The sequence below is a fragment of the Rhinolophus sinicus genome, chromosome 14 (genome assembly GCF_057876585.1).
Source record: "Rhinolophus sinicus isolate RSI-liver-muscle chromosome 14, RSI-T2T, whole genome shotgun sequence".
Taxonomy (NCBI): domain Eukaryota; kingdom Metazoa; phylum Chordata; class Mammalia; order Chiroptera; family Rhinolophidae; genus Rhinolophus; species Rhinolophus sinicus.
Window position 1 is genome coordinate 73840683 of NC_142514.1, and position 24898 is coordinate 73865580.

The 24898-nt window shown below is 39.6% G+C and overlaps 1 long non-coding RNA gene across 7 annotated transcripts in view; it reads right to left on the bottom strand.

The window, feature by feature from the left end:
• LOC141572137 (uncharacterized) overlaps nt 1-24898 on the bottom strand; it is a 408385-nt gene that overhangs the window by 117545 nt on the left and 265942 nt on the right. For all 7 annotated transcript variants that reach the window (XR_016018670.1, XR_012497315.2, XR_016018669.1 and 4 more), the window contains one exon: nt 19592-19714. This is a non-coding gene — a long non-coding RNA (uncharacterized LOC141572137). The remainder of the gene's footprint in view (nt 1-19591; nt 19715-24898) is intronic.

Sequence of the window (24898 nt, forward strand, 5' to 3'; positions counted from 1 at the left end):
GAGTACTTTAAATGAGTCATTTTTCCATGGGTAAACTCTATAAATATAAATGTACAATTCCAATATTACAGAAAATAAATGAGGTTAAGAGAGGCTGCGTAACTCACACAGGGCTAATTAGTAGTGGAGCTAGCATTCAAACTCGCAGCCTACAGTCTGGCTGTGCTGGACGTCACTTGTGGTGCCTGACTGACCACAGCCTGTGTTGTAACCCCAGCTCGCTCCCCATCGGGTCCACCGACCTGCTGAAGCTGACTCAACCTCAACCCATCCAGTAAAGCTAAGAAAAACGCAAAATATGTTCAGTACCAAAATGCATACGATCCTAGGCCACAGTAGGAACGGTGACCCTCTCTCATTCTCCAAGTACAAAATAAGTATGCATGTGTGACATTCAAATCCTGTGACCTTTTCCATTGTCTTAATCGGTTTTCATCTCCTGGAGTTAACTTCTGAATTTAACACCTCTTGTTAATAAAAATACTGTCTGCTAAAGCACATTATGAAGCCCATTTTGAGTTTTAAGAGATTTGTGAGTATCGATTAATGAGAGGAGCAGTTGTTCTGCTTTCATCTATTTTATTTTCCTGGGAGAAGGAATATTTTACTTTGGCCTTTTTGTTAACTTAGGTAATTATTTAGATGTTTGTGATCCTTACACCACGGATCTGATTCCTAAGGGTGGAAGGTATACACAATTCCCAGAGAAATACATGCTCATCACGTCAAGTTTAAAATATGATGAAAAGAGATTAGAAGTAGAGCCCTAGACCAGGCTGGTTATATTAATGGTTCCACATTTTAACATGTCATCATACACCAGTAGAGTCTCCAGAAGGGCCAGACTCATTCCTGCCCCCTTCAAGTCTCCCATCTCCCTCGATCCCACCTATGGGTGGAAGCATTCAGACAGTGTGGAGCTCTGAGGCCTCCCCTTCTCCATCAGCAGAGCATGTCGAGCAGTCACAGTGCTGCCTGCAAGAGTTTGGTAAGACTCTGGCTCCCGTCCCTTGGCCTCATCTGACCCTGTCTTTCTGCCATATCATTCATCTCCTGGAAAGGAACTGATTTCCGAGCCTCTTCCACATCGGCAGGAGGAAAAGAATTTCAAGTCTCTGAGTGTAGAAAAAAAGTCCAGCCTCGCTTCCTTAGGCGCAAGATGAGACAAAGGGGTAGGTAAATATAATGATATACTTTCACTTTGCCAAATTCCCATCCCTTTTTGGCCTCAGGCAATGCCAGAAGAGAAAGCCAAAAGGAGGTGGGAGGATAAGTGGAAACAGTGCCTCCTCTTCCCTTGTGCTTCCTGGCTGGCTCTCTGTAAACACAACTTGGCCACCCATCCCCATGCAAGGAGCTGGGGAGATGCACAGGCTTGCCTCGCTGCGGGAGCCTAACTACCACCCACACTAGGTGCCTCTGTAACTCTCTGAGAAGCTGGGCATGGAGGGTGGTCAGGGTGCTGACAGGGTGTTTCCAGGGAAGCCCATCCAAGAACGGTGACCTTTCCATTAACAACCAGAGCTCTTGGTGTCACTCCCGAGAGGTGAGTAGAAGGGTGTCTGGACAAAGAAAACAATCAAAAATTCTCTTTTCTTTCCCTTCTCTCAGCACCACATTTTCAACTTTCCCAGAGGTGTGGCAGCTCAAAGGACTGAGCTGGTGTGCCTGGCCAGCACCGCCTGGAGGACCAGTGAGCGAATGATTCTTCCTGTGGGAATGAAAGGCAGGCTGTACAGCAGTGAGGTTGCAGGGCGGAAATCCCTGCTCACAGACCCAGGGCGAGGGCAGAGTCTGTAATTAAATGTAAACTTGCCAGCGGCTCTCTTAACACATGAGGCAAAAAGTTAATGTCTGATGGACTGGGGCCCATGCCAAACTCCAGCTCAGAGCTCTCCCGACAGGGGACTAGTTCAAAGGACTGAGGTCTAGTGGTGGCAGAGCAACCCAGCTCGGCTGCAGGGAGCCCCTCTTCTGGGCTTCTGTACCACTGTGCTCCTCTCCTCCCCGAGCACTCAACACCATCATTAGTGCTTTACTGCTGCATCTTGCCCACCAGGCTGAGTTGAGGGATGACCTTTTCTGGACATCATATGTCCTTGGCTAAATATGCTCAGTCTGCACAGTCTAATTAGGTGGCCACTAGACACACAGGGCTCTTGAGCACTTGAAATGTGGCCAATCCAAATTGAGAAGTGCTGTAAGTTTAAAATGAGCAGCAGATTACAAAGGCTGAGTGTGAAAAATAAGCTATCTCCAGTTTTTAAGTTCATCATGTATTGAAATGACAATATTTTGGATACATCAGATTAAATAAGATGAACTGTTCAAATTAATTTCACCTGCTTTTTTTCTTTTTCTTTTTTTTTTTTTTTTTTTGCCTGTTGTTTACCATGGCTACTAGAAAATACATGACATCAAATATGTGGCTTGCATTATATTTGTATTGGACAGCATTGTTCTGGGTATTCCATTAATGCCACTGAATGAATGAATAAAAGAATGTTGACTTAAGATCAGTGTTAATATTTTTAAATTACACATAGAAGTAGTCAAGAGAAATGGTTAAAAAGGAGTGAGACATCATTGTTTTTTTGGAAATAGCTTTGTATCTGGAGCTACATTTCATTGTGAGTCATTTGCTGTGAGAAAATGCTTACTAATCACCCAGGACTCCAAAAGGATGAGAGGGCGACAGACTGTCGGCCAGGCCACACCACACCACAGAGGCCAAACTCAACCTTCAGTCCTGTAGAGACAGCTGAGCAGAAGAGCACACACACGCTGAGAGGAATTGTCAGAGGAGATACAACGCCTGATCTGGGAACTCCACAGCTTTCCCAGTTTCTCTTCATCTTAAACGTAACTATGATCTTAGTCCATCTGTTTGCTTTTAATAAGTTCTTTACAACTGTTTTAAGAAAATGCATTAGAAATCAAAATCACTATAAGATATCACCTCACACACATCAGAATGGCCACTATAAAAAATAAAAATAGAAAAAGAACAAGTGTTGGTGAGGATGTGGAGAAACTGAAAGCCTTGTGCACTGCTGGTGGGAATGTAAAATGGTAAAGCAACTATGGCAAACAGTATGGAGGTTTGGGGGAAAAAATTGAAAATATAACTACAATATGACCCAGCAATTCCACTTCTTGAAGAGCTATCTGCACACCCATGTTCACTGCAGCATTATTCACAATAGCCAAGAGGCAGAAACAACCCAAATGTCCACTGGCAGGTGAATGGATAAACAAAATGTGGTATAATGGAAAATTGTTCAGCCTTAAAAAAGGAAAACCTGCCATATGCTACAAAATGGATGAATCTGGAGGACATTATGCCAAGTAAAATAAACCAGTCATAAAAGAACAAATGCTGTATCATCCCAATTATATGAGGTCCCTAGAGCAGTGAAACCCACAGAAACAGAAAGTAGGATGGTGGTTTCCAGAGGATGGGAGGAGGGGGAATGGGGAGTTATTGTTCAAAGGGTACAGAGTTTTAGGACTGCAAGATGAAGAAATTTAGAGATCTGCTGCTCAACAATGTAAATATACTTCACACAAGTGAACTGTACACTTAAAAATGGTTAAGATGGTAAATTTTATATTGTGCTTTTTTTTTTACCATAATAGAAACATGCAGAGCAGGATCAATTCTACTGCTGCTGAAGAGCCCACAATGAAGACCCTGATCCAGTCTAACATTTCACCACATGTACCATAATAAAAGGCAATAAATGTCAAACAGATATTTGCACACCTATGTACATATAGCAGCATTGTTCACAATAGCCAAAAGGTGGAAACAACCAAATTGTCCATTAACAGATGAATGGATAAAAAAATGTGGTCTATACACACAATGGAGTATCATTCAGCTTTGAAAAGAAATTAAATTCTAACACATGCTGCAAATATGAATGAACCCTGAAGACATTATGCGAAGTGAAAGAACCCAGTCACAAAAGGGCAAATACTGTACGATTCCACTAATATGAAGAATCAAGAGCAGTCAAATTCACAGTGACTGAAAGTAGAACAGTAGTTGCCAGCGGTTGAAGGGAAGGAAGATAGGGAGTTACGGTTTAATCGGTAGAAAGTTTCGGTTTGGGAAGATAAAAAAAGTTCTGGAAATGGATGGTGGTGATGGTTGCATAACAATGTGAAAGTACTTAATGCCATTGAACTGTACACTTTAAAAAATGGTTTAAATGATGTATTTTATACTATGTACATTTTACCACAATAAAAAAACAATAAACTGTGACAAGAGAAGGCAGAGGGGGCAGGAAGCTTAGAATGGCCCTTGGATCATCCGAATAGGAATTCACACACGTCCCCACATACTGCCTGGAAATGTCGACGCAGCATCACTGCTCTGTAAGACAGATGGTCTCTGTGACAGCATTCTGTCTTCCAGTAAGTGTACAACCTTTTCATTTTGCTGCATGAATTTGCAGTGAGATTCAAAAAAAAAACACAAAAAAAACAGACCAAGTGTGCACGCACAAATGAGAGAAAGAGAGGGAGAGTGGGTTCACACACATTCTCTTTTTGGTAAAAATTATCTGTTTCTTTTAACCCACCACTCATATTAGCTCGTGTCTACACTCACCTATTCCAAAGTCAGTAACAACAAAAATGAGCAATACTGACGGAAAGAGTATTATTTCAAGTGCTGTAAATGTTATTTCTAAAATGACCTAGCAAAGCAATAATAGCAATAGATATGTAGCAAGCACTGTGCAAAGCACTTTAAAAATTACAGTATTTTGAGAGCAACCTTACATCATCAAGACCATTTCACAGGTGAGGAAATGGAGGTTAATAAAATCATTCGTCCAAGAACACAAGCGAGATGTGATTTTTCACTCAGGTCTGTCTGGTTGTCACCAAACTAGAGCTCCTCGCTGCTGCTGTTGAGGGCACACTTTGTAAACTGAGGCCATCTAAATAGGAGGGATATTAACGAATTAGAGGCAACAGAAGAGTAAGTTGGGGCAAGGCAGAGCAAGTACTGGCTAGCTAACTTCATTGCCAAGACATGGGTGATACCTAACTACACTGCACATAAGGTTTGAAACCTAATATTTTAGGAGGACTGATTACCATGTCAATCTGAAAAGTCTTTATGTTGTTTTTCTAATTTCTAAAACAGTCTCACAAACAGAAATCAAAAGAAAATGTCTCAACCTATGAAACAGAAATTCTGGATGGGGTAGAAGGTTAATAATCTGCTCTCCTACAGTGTCCTTTTCTCTAAGTTATATATTAAAGAAGTGATATGAGAGGAAAAGAAAACATCAGAGGGAAATAGAAACATACTCCAGCCAGTGTGTGCACCCTTCATGAATAATAACCTCCACAGAATTATTTGTGCTTTCCACAATATTTTACTTTACAGCAAAGGTATAAGAAGCATCATCAGAGGACTTGATTCCTATTTCACACCTGTAATTGATGGTTTGCCTAAACCCAGGTTACAGTCCTAAGGTATTTATCACGGAGCTCAGATTAGTGGACAATTCAGTGAAAATGGAACAGAAAACCCACTAAGGAGCAAAAGCTTCCTGAATCTGTTCACTCATTTCCTAGCTGGCTCGGATATCCAGAAAATCACCTTCAGACACATCATAGGATCAAAGACTTTGCTTCCATGAGAAGCTTAAAACTACACATAGATTTTCCATTTGCTCTGCTCTTCCCTTTACAGCTATTATTTTCTGAAATCCTCAAGCTTCTACCCCTGACACACAGCTTCCTCACACACGACACTGCCCACCCACCCTCTCTTCTCTCTGTATCCATTTTTAAGTGTCTGGCAAACACAAGAAGGGGAAACAAAGGGCAAATGCCAGTCTGTGACCTCTGTCTGGACTTAGCCAAGCATGATGTGTGAATCAGGTGTATGGAATGGAAGTTTCCATGGCAACGAGACTGCAAGGCAGGCAGGGGAGTCACATACTCTTTCTACCAAAGTAATAGAACACTAAGGCCCCCTGAGGGATGCTGAAGGGGGTCACCAAATTCAGAGTTCTCCAGTGACTGTAAGAACCTGTGTCCTCACTGTCTCTTCCCGCACCCTCTGCTTTCGGTTCCTTTCCACTAGCACCTTGAAAACAATCTAGCATCTCTCTTTTGGGGGGAAATGAAGAGACAAATTACAGAAGTATTCTCTAAAGGGAGTTGCTTATGAGAACAATGTAGAAAGGACTACAAGAGAAAAGTATTTTCATTACGTAGAAAAAAAGCAGTTCTATTAGTCAAACAGTTTAGCTCTACTGGTCAACCTGACCCCAGGGCTGACTCTCTGACAGAAAAGCACTTGTGTTTTCACCAAGCTCTTTTTACTTTACAATGTGGTCTTATTGGTGAACCCAGTCCATAATGAAGAGCTCCTGAGCTACATTCTGTGTTTTCAAGATTTTTTAAAATTGTATTTGCTACAGATAGATACTTAAACATTATTCTAAACATTTTAGAAAAATTTATACATATTGTTTTTATAAAAACAGCTTGTTTTCTTAGACCCATGACTTAGAGACAAAGAAAAAAAGTGTACAATTTTAATGAAATCAAAGTTGGCCTTGGTTATCTAGCTGGAAAAAAGGTAGTCTGAACACTTGACTCTAAAAGAGATCTTTTGATCCCTTCAGGTTATGCCAGAGACTGAAGAAGAGAGAATTATTTTATGTTCTCTCTGCTGCTGGTTCTACTTTAGCAGCTCATCCTTCCCATTGTATCAGAGGAATCTCTTCCTACACTGCACACTTGATCATGTTACTCAGGCTCCAAACGGTTCAAACGGTTCTTCATTGTGCCCTGAGAATTTCTAATCTCTGTTGATGATTTACAAAACCACACATGATCTGACCTCGTTAGTTTCCTCTTCTGCCATTCTCCAATTTACATTCCACATTCCAGGCAAATAGAACTGTTCTTAATTCCCCAAATTTATCATTATCCTCTCTCACCTCTGGCCCTTTACGTTACTTATTCCTGAAAAACAAAAAAAACAAAAAAAAACCAACACTTAACCTTTTCCCAATATCGCAGTTCGGATATCATTTCCTCCAGGAAGTCTTAGTTCTTAGTCCCTGCAGCAATTTCGACCTGAAAGTCCTTTTAGGCGCAGCCACAGCACCGGGCTTCCCCATCACGGCAACATCACCCAAGACCCCAACTGCCAGCTTTTGTCTATAATCCCTTCCAACTCAAAGAAGGAACAAAAAGTGTGCCTTGTTCAACTTTGCCTTAACTTGGAGACCAGGGCATAGGAGATGGTCAATCAAGATTTACCAAAAACTGGTGAATGAAAACTAGTTCATTCAACTAGTGAATGAACGTATAGAGGGAGCATAAATGGCAGGCACAGCATGACTGATTACAAGGACACTGACCACATCTGGGCCCAAGCCTGACGGTCCAGTTCTGCTGTTTGTTAGTTTTGTGGCTTCAAGAGAGTTACTAACCTCACTGAACTCCAGGTTCCTACTTTTCAACTGATGTAGCGTGTCCAAGGTTATTATAAGTATCAAATGACGTAGTGTTTGGGAAATTCTTTGTGAAAATTTTAAAAGTCTCTGTAGAATGTCATTTCAAGGGAGGCTAAATAAGAGAGGGAAGAATGGAGAAGTGCGTTGAGAAGCATAATTACTACAGGGATAGCAGCCATCAGGAATCTGAAGAAGAAAACCATGTAATAGGTCAAGCGAGGGGCTACAGAAATTCATGGTCGGCTTTCATTCATAGCATAGATTGATTTCTTTCTGAAAGATAGCTATGTGCTCTTCTTGCCCATTTTGGTCCTAGATATCCTTATTATCCTCAATTTCCCACTCATATACCATGTTCATTTCTACCAAATACTATTACTATTAACAGTTCTTGGACCTTTGTTTAATTTTATTCCAACTGTTAAATGCCCTCTCTTTCCCCATGCCCCATGTGAATCTCACCAATAAGTCTATATCCATAATCAATCACATCTATAATACCTTTCTTGAGTAACGTATCTTACATCTATCTCTCTCTTCCTAATCTCCCAGTACATTAAGGACCCATATTTCACTGTTCGGTGTTTCATCCCTAAATTCTTCACACACACGCCCAGTCCTCTTCCTAAAATGTGGGGAGGATCTTACACATCATAAGAGCCAAGTCTAGGCTATAAAACATGGGGAGTTGGCAGAGAAGATGTGTACTAACAGTTAGAAAATAATATTGACTATTCTGCCAAGAAAACAAAAATATATCATGAGAGATATGAGAAAATTAGCTAATCAGTTTCTGAACTTCAAGATTCTGTGGTAGTTGACCATGACACATTAGGGCACAAGATAATGTTTCAGAGTGGGAAGCAGCAAGTAGGGAACATGGTTTCCTAAATAATATACCAAGTGATTCTTTATTCTGAAGAAGAAAATTAATGATACTAAGAAAAAGGAAATGGAAGCCAGATAGAAGAAAGAACCACCAGAGTGATCAATCAACAACATTTTGCTGAGTACTCAGTTAGTTCTCCCATGCATGGGAAACTGTTCTAGGTGGGTGTTTGGGGTACTCAGGTGGAAAGAGGGTATGCAGAGAACGAAAAAACAGCATCTATGTTTACAAGGCTTGGCGGTATACATAGGGTGACAAAACATACACAGATGACAGTATAACTAAAGCTTTAAATTAGTACATGAAAAGTAAAACTTGAGTACTGTACACAGTGTAAGGACAGATCACTGCATGCTGAAGTATGGACAGGAAATTTTCTGAAAGAGGTGACATAGCTACTCTGTCTTAAATGATAAGAGAAAGAAGGGCAAGATATGATGTCAAGGGGTGGAAACACGTGCACAGAGATGGAAGTGGAATGTGCAAGATATGTGGCAACAGCAGAGAAATCTGGCTGAAGCAAGACTTGCTTGGAATAGAGGCAGGACATGAATTTGGAAAAAGTAGGTTGGAGAAGTGGAGAGATAGATTACATAGAAAAGAAAAAAATGATGAGAATTTCGGTAGAGCAAGAGTGAAAAGAAAGAGAAGAAGGAAACTAAAGGAAAAGAAGAGAAATGATGTTATAAACATTTATCACCAGGTCAAAAATGACATTTTAAATGTCTGTGTAAAAAAGGAAGTAAGTCAAACAACAAACAGGATTAATATCATGAATATATAAGAAGTCACATATGTAATGCTGAGCGAAATAAGTCAGACAGAAAAAGCACAGAACCACGTGATTTCACTGATATGTGGTATATAAACCAAAAGCAACAAAAGAACAAGACAAACAAATGAGAAACAGAAACTCATAGACACAGAAAATGGTTTGGTGGTTGCCAGAGGGTAAGGGGGGTGGGGGATGGGGGGTGGGAGATGAGGGGAAGGGGGATCGAATATATGGTGATGGAAGGAGAACTGACTCTGGGTGATGAACACACAATGGGATTTATACATGATGTAATACAGAATTGTACACCTGAAATCTATGTAATTTTACTAACAATTGTCACCCCAATAAATTTAATAAAATAAAATTTTAAAAAAAAGAAGTCACATAGATTAAAATCCCAGCAGAAAAATACAAAAATGCTCATAGAAAATTTACAAAACTCAATAAGCAAATTGCCAATAAACATAAGAATAAAATTTCCACCAATACAAATGATTCACAAAGAAATATGAATTTAAGTAACAAATCCGATATTATTTTTGCTGTCAGACTAGGGAAGTCTTAAAAAAAAAAAAAAGAGGGAGGTCAGTCTTGGCTGAATGGCATCTTGAAGGGAATTCTGAAATGTTTGTGTTGGGAGTATACAACTTTCTTGGGAAGCAATTTACCAATATGTGTGCGGCTCCTTAAAAAGACTCAGTAGTCCCCATACAAAACACTAATTTGATAAAATAATCAGGATAATGGAAAAGCTATTCATGCCCAAGATGTTTTTTATAGCATTGCTTTACCTAATACAATAAACCACCAACAACACAATTAGTACAGCAGAAAATCCATAGGAAATTGTGAAATAAATTGTGATACAATCACAAGAATTACAATACACCCATCAAATGTCATTTTTATTTTATTGTTACAGGAAGAAATAATTCAAAATATCTATACAGTGACTCCACTTATATAAAATAGCAATATAGACATAAGCACATAGAAATAAATACTAACAAGAAATAGATCCAAATTGTCTTTAGCACTATAATTATAGATTTATTTTTTTTTCCTTTTGAAGTTCTTTTTGTGTTTTCCAAATTTTCTACAATAAGCATGGATTACCACATAATTCAAAATTGTATTTGGATGTTGAAAAGTGAAATACACATTTTAATTGCAAATAATATCTAGAGAGAGCTGTCCATGGAAAGTGAAAATAATCCCCACTCTCAGTGGCCTAGTGATAGAGCCTAGATAAAAGCAAATTTCCCTTCTAAGCCTTGGGACTGTGTATAACTATTAAGATGAAGTATAGGATTGCTCCCATTACATTTTATTGTCCACAAGAAACGACTTTCCAAAGTCCTTTTATCACTGTTTTCTCCTAAGAAGGTTTTTACAAGAAGAGTATACGCCAACTTTATTTTGGGCCTTGATTTTTCCAGAAGGCCTTAACTTGTGTATTCCATGGAATATACAACCTAACTCTCCTCTTTTCTCTCTTCTCTACTCTGCTTACCCATCTCCACCTTTCCCCCTTTCTTCCTTTCCCTCTCTTCCCCTCCCTCTCTCTTTTATAAGGTATAGGTATGTCTCTTAAATACCACCCTCAGACCAAGATGGTAGCACTTTCTTTGATTTCCTCTGTACTTTCCCTAGTGTTCAGAGTATCACCTTCTATTCAAAGACAACTTAGAAGTTTCAAAAATACAACTCAATTGTATTTGCACTTCTAAGATATTTTCAAGCACCATAGGAAACAACTGCATGTGTGGTATCACCCACACATACCCCCAAAAAAAGTATGTAAGAAGTCAACATGACATTGATTCAAAAGGACATGTGATGAACTACTTTTTCAGAGCAAATACTCAGTCCAGGCTGGGGCTGGGGCTGGGGCTGGGGCAGGAAGTAGAAGCTGGAAACAGGCCACCACTGGAAGGGGGGGTGGGGAGTGGTGGTAACTCTAAATGAAAGAGAGAAGCTTGAAATTCTTCTATTACCAAACCAGGCAATTAAAACATTAAATGTGAAATCTGAAGCACTGTAAATTTCCTAATATGGTAGAAATGCTGAGTTTCCGAAATTATGTTTTCTCATCTTTCAACATATCAAAGAGTGTGCCAAAACCCCCAAAGAAACATTTCCATTTTGAAAACAAAAATAAACCACACACATCCACATTCTATTAATAGTGTTGTCTTCCCTTAAAGCTCCTGCATCCTCAGTGAAAAATCCCATTGCAGTTTACATAAATTTTAACATTATTGAAAACTCCTGTCCAAAATAAACTGGACATGTGTAGGTGAGTTAGGTGGGACTGAGGCAAGAGTAATCAAACCCCTTTCCATGTTTTCCTTACTGGAGACCAAATGTTATGTTCCTCATCATCACACCTAAGGACTATGTAAATACGTTCTCCATATTTAGCAGCATTTCTTAAGAGAGAGTGTAAAGAAGGAAAGTTGGCATAAGACACACAATTTCAAGCCAATTCCACAACCTTTGGAGACTTACGATAGAGGGAGACAAGCTGAGAACCAAAAATCCCAGCAGAAATTGCTAGATGAAGCAAAGGACATGTCAAAGATCCCCAAACCCAGACTATAAACTCTTGATCCTGCCACCATGAAGAGGTAAAAAAGCTGTCCCATGTCGCTTTATGTTTAGAGCTAGAACAAAGCCATTAATATGACACTCTCCTTCCTCAATCCAAACACCCATGAGCTACTACCTATGTTCTCCGCAGAGAGTCAATCGCTTGGGATGAGGACAACGAGAAGTGTAAGACACAGACTCTACTCACAAGGTGCTTCTGTTTTTGAGGGAGGAAAAGAGCCAACACACAAAGTAACAGTAAGAGACATCAAAGGGATGGGTACTAGACTTAGCGTGGTGATTACTTCATACAGCATGTAAATGTCTAATCACTGTGTTGTACACCTGAAATTAATATAATATTGCATGTCAACTCAAATTGAAAAATTATTTTAAAAAATAAAGAAACCCCCCCCTTACCCTCTGGTAACCACTAAACTATTGTCTGTGTCTGAGTTTCTGTTTCTCATTTGTTTGTCTTGTTCTTTTGTTGTTTTGGTTTATATACCACATATCAGTGAAATCACATGGTTCTCTGCTTTTTCTGTCTGACTTATTTCGCTCAGCATTACACTCTCAAGGGGGGTGGGGGGTGGGAGATGAGGGTAAGGGGGATCAAATATATGGTGATGGAAAGAGAACTGACTCTGGGTGGTGAACACACAATGGGATTTATAGATGATGTAATACAGAATTGTACACCTGAAATCTATGTAATTTTACTAACAATTGTCACCCCAATAAATTAAAAAATAACAATAATTAAAAAAAATAAAGAAACAACACAGGACCATTGAGTTCATCTTTAAAGACGAAGCATGCAACTAAAATGGTCAGCTAAACCGCAAAGTCTTTTGGAGAATGGAGCCCTTACCGCCTGCTTACCTGGAGAGTCTTAAATGTTTAATCTCTAAGTCACAGGCCCTAGGATGCCCTACCAGAAGAAGCAAAAGTAAAAACCAGAGTGATACCAGGACCAGAAACCCGCTCTGATCAGGTAAAGTGAGGAGGAAGGAAGTGAACTCACTCAAAAATTATTTATTGAAACGTAACTAGGAAGAAAAGAAAGGGAGTATGGTTGGTGGTGAGGTGAAAAGATCACCTTTTTAAAGCCAACAGATGCAGGTTCAAATCCTAACCCAGCTACTTACTCTACTTATATGAATGGGGCAAGTTCATTAACCTCTTTCTCTTCCCTTTATTTAACAAACATTGATTGGTGTTAGAGTGTATGACAGGCATTCTTCCAAGCCGTTTACAATTCTCAGTTTATCCCAACAACAAACAATTGAAGTTGGTTCTGTTATTATCCCCATTTTACAAACAGGGAAACTGAGGCACTGGGTGGTCACATACTTTGAAGGTGGCACAGTTATGATTCAAACCCAAGCAGTCTGGCCCCACTATCTGAGCTCTGAAGCTCTTGATTGACTCATTTACAAAACACTTCCGTGTCAAGTTGTGATATAGATTCAGTGAAATGTCTACAGCACCCAGCACAGTGCCTGACATTTAGCAGAGGCTGAATAATTCATCTCCCTCCTCCCACCCTCCCGACTCTCTCCCCACAGTGTGGGAGGCTGCAGGCAAGATTCTGCATATAAAGGCAGTTACATCAGTCTGCAAAGGCTCAGGGGCTCCAGGGCAAGCTAGAAAACAGCCCTCTGTTTTTATCCCCTGAGGCCTGGAACAAGTGCTCTAACTGAAGCAGCGATGTCCGGCATTTCCAGACAGAGCCTGCTTCTATTTATTATAATCTGCATTCAAGGCACAAGCACTGGAGACAAGCCTTAGGGAAATTAAAAGGTTTCTGATTTTTGTATTAGGAGCGATATATATGTTTATGTCCAACACAAACAACACAACACAACACACACACCCCATCTAAAACTTATATCATACCTACCACTGAAGGACAATGATCTATTTTCCCGAACCTTCTACTGCCTAGAAACTGGCAGAGTGTCTGTATCGGGCCAAGGCTTGTTTGAAGACAGTCTAGAAATTGATGGTGAGCTAAAGAATAGAGTCTCTTTGTAAAATTATTAAGAACAAATTAGGCCTAGGGACCCTAGGGGAGCTGTGTTGTAAAAACATGAGAAAATTTTGTTTACCAGCCCTTGGGCAGTATTTTCATGAGCTGATGACCATAAAATAGACAACAGAGACTAGTTTTGCATCCTGATATTTGTCTAAAATATCATTAAGAAAGGTGCCCATGTTATCAGTTAAGTGACTTACTGAGTTGGGCAGGTAGTGACCCACACAAAATAGGAGATCTAATATATTTGGAATTTTCAAGTGCACCATGAGTGCATGTTATTAATTATCAGACATGTATAATGCTACCAAGAAAGCTGTCTACACACTCTTTCAATTTTTCCTCAATAATAATAAAAAATACCCCACAAGAACATTATTTTATTGCAAGAAAAAAAATATCACTACAATGAAGTATCGCAACTGTTGTTCTGACCCTGAGACTGTGCTAACATGCTTTAAAAGTAATTAAGAAGGAAAGCTGACTTTCTACATTTTTAGTCTTGGTCACTGTGGCTACTGGGTTCATTGATGCCTGCCAAATCTTGCAAAATTACAGTACTCCTAACCATGCGGTTTCTAAAACTATAAGCTTCTATTGTGAATAAGCCTGATTTTCTGCTTTAGAAATCCATCAACTGCTAAGAGAGACTCAACAAAGAGCCCAGGTGCACACACCAGCAATCAAGTTCTTCATTCATGTTAATTACAGTTCAGCACAAGTGAGAGGTAGGTGAAGAAGCGTCTTCATAACATGTTCATTAGAAAGGGCAAATTTCTATCGGGGAAACAAAAATGGCACCCTTCAACTTCTTCATCTGCACAGTCCCCCAGTGTGAATTACGCCTCTGTAATTACAAGCTACATTTAGGCGTGTGGCTCAGCCCAGAATGTTTAAAGATGGGAGGCAGGAACAGAAAACGAAATCGAGTTAGCAGTGAAAGAGGGGAGACTGGATGAAGGTTTGCAGACGTTGTGGACCTGGGTGAACATTTCCTTCTACTTACTTTTTAAGCTGTTACCCGCTAGCAAGGAGATTTGTTATCTTCTTAGTCATTTCAAAAGCCATTAAAAGGGGATGAGGGAGGGAAGAAGGGAGGGAAGGAGTAGGGGAGGGAGGGATTTTTATGTGTGTGTCTGTGAGTCAGCAAAAGGCGGAAGCCTTTCAAAACTACTTCAAACAACAAGCTGGAAAGGAAGACAATAGCTTCCACCCCCAGACTAAGAAATTGCATTATCCTAAGGGATCACGGCCACCCGTGTTCAGTGTAGATAAGTGAGAACCATCTCTGCTCTAGCCAATGGGAGACCTGCAGCCACAGCTGCTCACAGAAGCTCTGGGTGGCCTCTATTCCAGCCACTCCAAATGGTTTCAAGGCAAAACCGGGGCAGCTGGGTGGTGCTGAGAAGCACTGGGGGTGGGAGGAGAGGCTGACAAAGCAGAGGGGTGGCGCCTTGCAAACCCCACCAGGTGCTCTAAATCCTTTCTCAGGGCTTAGGAAAATCACACAGAGGTCTCAAGGCTGATTCCTATGGCAGCTGTGTCAGAGGCTGCCTCACCACCATTCCACAGCAATAAACTGAAACTGTGCCTTGGAGACTCCAGAAACGGGGGAGATTTCCCTGCCAGGCAGCTCTTAGCGCCCTAGTAGCAACAGTATAATTAATGCCACTTGGCAAAAGAGTGGGGCATTCCAAATGCAGTCATGAAGAAGAAAGAGGCCTTGCTACACACCCTATACTGCAGTCACAAAGCCCCTTGAGACACTCCCTTTAAAGAGTCAGGCAAACCTGATCAAGAACTTAACATTTGCAGTAAAATTTTACGTTCAAAAAATGTATTAACTGTCCTCAGAGAGAAGAAAACATTTCAGGAAAAGTATATGAAAGTTACAGTATAAACTCACTTTGATGATCCTGTCCTTTGCATGGAAGAATGATCTAAGTAAAAAACATTTATTTCACTTATTAATGAGTACCTGCTGTCTAATTTATAGAATTTGTTATTTCCTTCCACTTTTCACTATCATGGGTTGTATGTATTTTTAAATGTTTTCACTTCTCTAGCTAATATCTATATAGTATGTTCAACTGACAAAAAAGTTAGTCAAAACGTATAAAATAAGCCAATATCTCATACATAAAATAAGCTAAATCTCATATATGCATATAGTCTCCTGAACCCAATTTGTATATAAATTATTTTGAAAGAAAGTATATTTTTATTATACAAAGTACACTTTATATGCTTCTATAACAAAGTATATTTTTGTTATACATGAGCCGGCGTGTGTGCATGTGCGTGAGAGTGTGTGTGTGTGTGTATGTGTGTGTGTGTGTGTGTGTGTGTGTCTGTCTGTAACAAATGAGAAGGGAACTGTAGGATGCAGAAGATAGAAAAAGTACTACTAACTTTGGAACGCTGGCTACCATGAGTGCTGACAATAATACTAGGTTGGTGCAAAAGTAATTGCAGTTTTGGGAATTATTTTTAACCTTATAAACCGCCATTACTTTTGCACCAACCTAATATTTCATGCAAAATGGATCTAGGTGTTAAAAATTAAAATTAAGTCATCTGGCAGCTCAATCGCTGAAATGGAAGTTGAAAGACAGGAGACAGTTTCCACTCAGCCCCCAATTTGTTACGAGGCCACATCAGTTGTGTGATGCCTCTCCTATAGCATCTGCCAAATGGAGATAACACTTCAGGCTACCTACCTCAGAGAGCTGTTAGAAGATTAGATACACAAAAAAAGAAAATCCTCAAAGCCCTTTGAGTTTCTCATAAATATAAGACATGCAATGTAATAAAATACCAGTACCCTCTACAAAACTCCTAGAAATAGGAAACAGATGCCCGTAATGCAACAGGCTAGATACCTTACAGGCAATAACATTTATGATCAGGGAGATGGTGGGCAATTCTGTCCCTGGCTGCCAGTGAAAAGGTGTGTGTGTTGTGTGTGTGGGGGGGGGGGGGGGGGGCGGGGAACCGCTGAAATCAGACCTACTCAGACAAAACAAAGCATCAAGGGAAAAGAAAAAAAAAAAGTCTTGTTTTGGCAGATCGCCATTAAATCAAAAGAAGCAATCCTGACAAATAAAATTCCAAATTCTTGCTTAAAGTTCTAGATCTACAAGAACACAATTAAGTGACAAGATTACACTGGTAGTTTTCACATTTAGTAAAGTCTCATAGTAAAGTAAATTAGTTCCACAGAGTGTTAAATGTAATTAACCTACACTCACAATGAATAAAATTTAAGTGTAGAATACATAAATTAGAGTATTTTTAATTTATGTGTACTGGAAACAAAAGCCAAAATGAATGGCACATGGCCACCTTAAAAAATTATTTGGGAGTTAATAAAAAATTGAGAGATTATTAAATATTCACATAGCCTAAGATATTGTGAATTATGGAAAATTTGAAATTGATCAATTAAACACGTATTTATTATATTATATATTATTATATCAAGCACTGAGTGTGGGTCATGTGCGAGGTTAAAATAAAAAAGATGAATAATCTCCTCCTATTCCTGGAAGTCTAGTGAGGACGCGTAGATACGAGGTAGTAACACATAGCATGAGAACCAAGTATAAACAGAATGCTGAGGAAGAAGAGAGGGAAGAAGTAACTAATTCTTCAGGGAAAAGCAGAGAGGGGCACAGTTCAGGAAAGCATCAGAGAATGTGACACTTGAACAAGACCTTGCATAATGACTATGACTTCACCAAATAAGGAGGGAAAAGGCATTCTGGATACAGAAACAGCAGCCCATATCTCATGGCACGTCTCAGGGTGCCCTACTCAAGTGAAGCACAACAGACAATCTGGGAGGGCCTGAATGGCAAGATCTTTGTGGGAGATAGAGAGGGAAGGGAGCCTACAGGCTATTTTTGAAAACAGACTTGATACTTCTCTATAACTCAACGTATGAGATGAAGGCAAAAACTGGAGCCCAGGAGGTGGTAACAGTCCCTGGCATGAGACAGACTCTAGCGAAACGGACCGTATTGCTGAGGCCAATTCTCTAGGTGTAGGCGACGTAGATAGATAGGAAGCAGTTCTGTCAAAAGGCTTTATAAGCTGAACTGTGACTCAGGAATGGTCAGGACCAGTGTTTCCAGGACAAGTGACAGGTCCAAAGTTGCTGAGGAAAACAGTGCCATAGGCTGAACAAGGGCCTTCAAATACAACAGGTCCTAATCTCTGGAAGCTAAATGTTACCTTCTATGGCAAAAACTTTGCAGGTGTGAATAAATTAAGGATTTTGAGACAGAGAGATTATTCTGGATTATCAGTTGGGCCCTAAATGCAGTCGCAAGTGTGCTTATTAAAGGGAAGCGGAAGGTCTGACTACAGACAGAAGAGGAAAAGGAATATGACCATGGAGGTGGATAATGGAGTGATGCAGCCACAAGCCAAGCAATGTCAGCAGCCACTAGAAAGAAACTGGAAGAGACAAGGAACAGATTCTCCCCAAGGCCTCTGGAGAGAGTACGTTCCCATTAACACAGGAATTTCCACTGTTTTAAGCCACCCAGTTTGTGGTCATTTGTTACAGTAGTCACAGGAAACTAACATACACAGTGAGCAAAGAACCATCCCCTAGGTGTTGCTGGGTATCATAATCAGCAGTCCTGATAAGAATAATTGAGATGGAAGGCACCTCAACTATCAAGAAGTTGAAGTGCAAGCTGAAGCTTTAAAGAAAGGCTCGATTATTGACTTGAGTAACTGGCCAACTTTAGGCTATGGGACCCTAACAAAAGCCCAGACTAGGTCAAAACAAGATGGATGGAAGAACTGCAAATCACTGCCACCAAATGATGACACATGAGGAAGGGGAACTGACTCTGAATACTAGTTGGGACAATAGGAGAAATACAGCAACTCAGAGGACATCACCGTGCCACCAAATTTCTGGTCTAAGATAATTGCTTAATTTTAAGTGCCCATTGGATACGGAAAGCGGTAAGTGGGGGATCAAAAACACTTACATTCACCCTGGCGCAACCAGAACTGACTCAGGAACTGGACCAGGACTAGACTATCAGATCAAAGACATCAGTCGATCCAGGTGTGGAAAGATTATGGAAATGATACAGATGGGACAGGAAATGTAGAAAAGCTTTCAATGTGCTCTTTAGTCCATAAGGGAAATAACTCAATGAGATCTATTTTAGGGGAGTGGGAGCAGGGTAGAGTTATCCACAGTAGACTATATGGCCTAGTAAGAAGGTGACTGAACCAGGCAAGCCTGGAGATGATAGAAGATAGAAGATATAAGAATGGAAAAATGGTGACTGATTAGAAAAATATTTGGAGTACATGGCACGTTACTTAAATACGGAATGAGTGGTTGGTAGAGCATGGGGGCAGCAGGTGAATGACAACACCAATTTTTGAAGTACAAAACTCAAAAGAAAAGGTTACAGTAGAACAAACAGTTTGTCTCTGGATATACTGAGTTTAAGTTATTGGTGGGTCATGCCAGAGGTGACAGCCAGAAGTCAATGGAACTCTCAGATCTGAAACTTAGAATGTCAAAAATGTTTAAATGTTTGAAAAAGTTATCTGTAATGTGCTCTTTCATCTTCTTCTTCCTGAACCATCACTATGAAAAGGATCCAAAACAAGTTCCTAAACTTTTAATATCCTAAAAACAACATTTTTGAACTATACTCATACCACCCACACATAAGAAAAACCTTGCATTGGCAGCACTTAAAAGTAAACGTATTAGAAATTTTCTAAGAAGAGGGGGAAAAAATTCTTACCATTAGCCATTTCCCTTTTCTGTCTGTTAGTTTTGAGGGCGTCTGGGGGGTGGACAACAGAGAACAGCTTTCCATGGATCAGGGGCGGCTGAGCAGGATATTCAGGGAGAACACCAGGGTGACCTGATGATGGAAAAGAAGACACACTTTTGAAATCAAGTTAGACTTTGCCGGAGCAGTAAATACAGATCCTACAAAGAGAGGGGGTGGAAAAAACATAATCACTAATATGAACACCTAGGAAAAAAAGATGAAGAAAAAAATTAATGTAGACAGATGCATCTGGGGCAAAAAAAATGTATGTTACTCAGATGCAAAAGACTCATGCGTGCCCTAGAGCTGTAGATTCTGTATTCCTTTCCAACCAAATGCTCAGGTGTACAGTGCTCTGTTGCAGAATGCAAGCAGCTCCCCTTCTAGCCTGTGATTTACCATGGCTGGTCCGAGTTGAAATGCGGAAATGGCTGAGAGGGGGTGCATCTGAAATTCCAGATTAGCTAGTCTGAGAGGGATGACAATATGGGACGGCGGTAAGGGATAATGCAAAGGACTAGGATATAATCCCTGCCCTCAACTAATTGTGTGTAAAGATAAATAAGGTTCTTTAGCCCCATAATGGAGACCACAGCAGTGCAGAGGTGACAGTAAAATAGCACCTCTATTAATAAGCTTTTAGACAGAAAAAGACTAACAAATATCCATAGTAAATAAATAAAAGACCTGGACAGATGTAAATAAACAACATCTGAGAAAATCAGCTCTTATTTGTAAGACCTATTATGGAAACACATCTCAGTGTCTGGGTTTAAACTTTAAAGGTAATGAGAAGTCCAGGCATAGTGTTGCTATTCCAGAATAGAGGACACTATCAACAAAGCCCAAAACATGCCCCAAATTACTCACACCACCTTACATTTGCACAGTACTTATACGAATGCTGTCTCATAACATCTCATCTGATCCCAAGCACAACCGTGCATATTCTGACGCCCCCAAATTTTAACCATGGAATTCACTCCACATTTTTTTATTAAGTGCCTACTATATAAATCATTCTGAGGGGAAATATACACGTAATCCATAATACCTGCCCTTAGGAAATTAAAAACTGAGTGGAAATTATAAAACATGGAAATATAAAAATAGAAATATATAAAATGGATAGGTAACAGTTAAGCATCCATAGAAGGCAAGAAATGAGAGAAAAAGAGAATAAGGGTCGGGTCATGAGTCTAAGTGGAGGGGTACAGATGATGGGAAATGGGAAGACATGAGCTGAAGCGCAAGAGGAATGGATGAAAGACAGCTGAGTGGAAACACGGGAGAAGGAGATTCCAAAGGACTAGAACAAAAAAAAGTTAAAAAGCAGTGTGGTGTGATGGAAGTTATGACACTAAGCATAAAAAAGAAAGTGTTGCTCAGAACGGAAGATGTTGAGGGCAAATGATGGCAGGGCCAAGTGAAGATGAGCTGATTGAAGAGTCCGGGCTTTTCTGAGAACCACTCTAAGCATCCTATCAGGAGTGAAACATAAACCACGGGCTTTAATCAGAAAGCTACACAGAAGAGGACAGAATACCTTTGTCTTAGAGGCTTGTTAGGAGGCTGTTACAATAATCTGGATGTGGGGCCATGTGTTCCTGACCAGGTAGGAAGCAAGGAAAAAGATGAGAGAGAGATGGTTGGGTAAAAAGGGTACTAATGAAGAATTCAAAGGTTTCGGGGACTGTGTGGATAAAGAGAATAAGGCATAGGGAAAAGTTAAAAGTTGCCTGGCATTACACCTCAGTAACCAGAAGAATAAGGATGTCACTAACAAAACATTGGGAAGGAAGAAAGTGGACACAGCTGGAAAAATAATTCTGTTTTGAAGACACTGAATTTGAGGTGCAGATGGTATAACCTAGATGAAATACCACCTGGAGGGGTGAGAGCAAACGTGAGTGCTGCATACTGAAGGTACAGGGTTAGAAGTCATCACTCTGGGAGGAAGTTGAAGTAGTAATACAGGCTTTGAGAAACCATTTAGAGAAAGAATTTAGGGGCGATGGGCTGAAAAGGCTTTGGAATTTCTCAAACACACATCACAGCTTCTAGTGGCAAACTATCAGGAAAACTTCTAAACCAAAGAACTTGGAAATACTTCAGAGATGAGATTGGACTTATACCAGAAGCATATTTCTCAAAATATTTCAGACAACATCTAATAAGCAAAAGTCATCCTAAAATATCAAACTGTCAATTTCATGGTCAGTAATGGCATTAAAGAAAGTTCTGTGGAATTTAACTATGTAAATAAATTATGGTTAACTAATAACCTGATTTTTAATCACTTAACGCTGTGACCAAAAAAGCAACCAATGTCACCAACAACTATATAGAGTCTGGTGTTTCTGTGCCCCCTCTCCTTCACCAATGACAACCGCAATAACAGCCATTGATATACCTGTTTATGGTTTTTTAGGACCATAAACATTGTGAACATTAGTGTCAAAGAGCCACAGAAGGTTTCTGAAACTAGGAAGGTAAGCCAAATGTTTTCTCAGTTTGTTGTCAAGCTTCTGGTAGAGAACACAAAGCTATAATAGAAGTCATTTCCACACGCCTATAGACAGAGAGTGCTGAAGCTTGCCATTAATTTGGGGGGGAAATGATATGGCTACTGCGTAAAAATAAAAACATAACAATCAAGTCCGATCTTCCAGTTAAAGATGTCCCAGTGATCATATTAAAAACAAATAAACACACAAAAATTACACTGCCCTCCTGCCTCATTTCTTCCCCCTCCTGCTGTAACCCACCAAAAATAAGAAACCATTTTTTTGAAACAATAAAATCTAAAAGCAATGCCTAACATTTTTTACTAATTTGTTTAGTAACAATGGCTAACATTTATTTAATACTTATTATGTATCTGGTACTGTCCTAAGCTCTTAAATAGCTACAAAAGACATGGGATAGGTACTATTATCACCAATCCCATTTTACATAAGGAGAAACCAAGGCCCAGAGATGCTGAGTTGCCAAAAGTTACATCTTTAGTATAAAGTGGAGCCAGGACTTGAATTGAAGCATAAGGATTCCAGTGCCTCACATTCTACCTCGATGCTGTCTGTCCTGTTTCTCAAATACATGCTCTAATACCGCATGTCCTATTAACTACAACAAAAAAGTAAGCTATTGTTGAAAGACAGTAAACACTGTCTATGACATAAGTGTTTCTTGAATATTTCAAAAATCTCCACGAGTACCAGATACAAACAAACCAAAAGAAAACAGCAACACACACACGCGCACACACACACACACACACACACACTTTCTAAGAATAGTTTAAATAAAAAAGATTGCTGTTGAATGTAGAGAAACTTTTGACCACTCAGGGTGATCAAAAAAAGAAAAAAATGGAATGAGTAATACAAAAAGACAAGTTGGAAATATTTACCCCTGGACATCTTAAAAAAAAAAGCCCTTCTCCTAAAAGACTTCCATTTATATTTTTTAGAGTAGAATTTGGACTAAATACAATATTGCTTTTAAGAAAACTTCAGGATTTATTCTGCACTTTACCCTCCTAATTTTTAGTCATCTTCCCTGATTACAGTCTAAATCTGCATTTAGAAGAATTATACAAGCATCTGCTACATGATCCTTGGTAAGCATGACAATTTCCATTAAAAATTAATGTTTCAACCTGTATTTGGGAAGAAGAGATATTAACTGAAGGCCTTTACAACTAACTAGTTAATAGTATTTTTGATCCTGCTAACATTTCTCTGGATCAAATGTTCTCGTTTCGCTAATTTAACTAAGACATATGTATTTGCTACCTTATTTCAAAGCTTAAAGAAGACAATGATCCTTAAAATAGCTATTAAAAGGCAGAGAAGAATGCAACCGAGTATTTACTAAAGAAAGTCACTTGTCCATAGGGTTCTGTACCAAATATGGGTAAAGGAGGCAACAATTTTTGGATTCGATCTCCCATAATCCTGTGATAATCTGGAGTTGAAAACGTAGATCACAAGTACCAGGTATGTTGCATGGTTCTACCAGACCAAACTGTCAGAATGGAGTTTTAAGAGCAGGGTGCTAGCAACAGCATTTAAAGCTTTATCAACAGCTGCCAGAGAGACTGGAAACTACCTCAGTCCCACCACGTCCTTATCTATTACATGAGGTCCTAGTGAATCCTTTCTTCAACACCATGGTGGTGTGGAGAATGCTACAGGAAATGGTGGTCATGCTTCTCCCTGGCCACATACCTCTTACAGTACCTAACGCCCAATGTAGGACTGATGTCATTAGATAAATGAGATCAACAAGGAAAAATTCTTGAAAACTCAGTGTCAATAACAAGAACATCAGAAGCCGAAAGCTCAGCATTTAAATTTGTTTGAAAAAACACGTCAAAGTTAGTACTTATTATAAGTTACTTTGGGATTCCATGAAAGTTTAGGACTTCTCTGTATTTTAAAAATCAGCTGTTGAGATCTATGCCTAAGAGAATAATAAAACTTCAGGCAGACTTAAGCAGTATAAAACTTTGCATACGTCACATATTCTCATTAGTGCCCACTTTGGAACTGTTTTTCTTTTTTTTTTTTTAAATTAAAGTTTATTGGGGTAACAATGGTTAGTAAAGTTACATAGATTTCAGGTGTACAATTCTGTAGTACATCATCTATATATCACACTGTGTGTTCACCACCCAGAGTCCGTTCTCCTTCCATCACCATATATTTCATCAGAACTGTTTCTTAATGCCTCATCCTACACAGAACAGTCTGAGCCAGTGTTTCCCAAACAGCATACAACAGAGAACTAGCATGCAGGGTAGCTGTTCTTGGGTATTCTGAAAAACAAAAATCCTATGCTCAGATTCTTTCTTCTCAGGAATACACAGTATAAATTAGTAAATTCAAGACTGAGAAGTCTGTAGAAACTTTGCAAAAGGTTTCCGACATTTTTTTTTTGACCATGGAATTCATTTTCACAAGATACCTCACGGGGTACCAGGACTGCACAGAATACAGCTTGGGAAACACTGCTCTAAACTCCTTAGCTAAGCATTCAAGACTTAAGAATCTGACCCCAAATTACCCTTAATCATCAACAACATACATTCACAACTCTGATGAGCAATGCCGATCTCACATCCCAGTTTCCCCCACAGAAAGTCTCCCCTCCAGTAAAGTTCATCTCCTGTCCATGTCCTGAACAGACATTTGCTTCACTACTTTATTCAAAGCATTTCTCCTGCTAGAATCTTCACTCTTCTCATTCAGTTTAATCCTTCCACTTGAG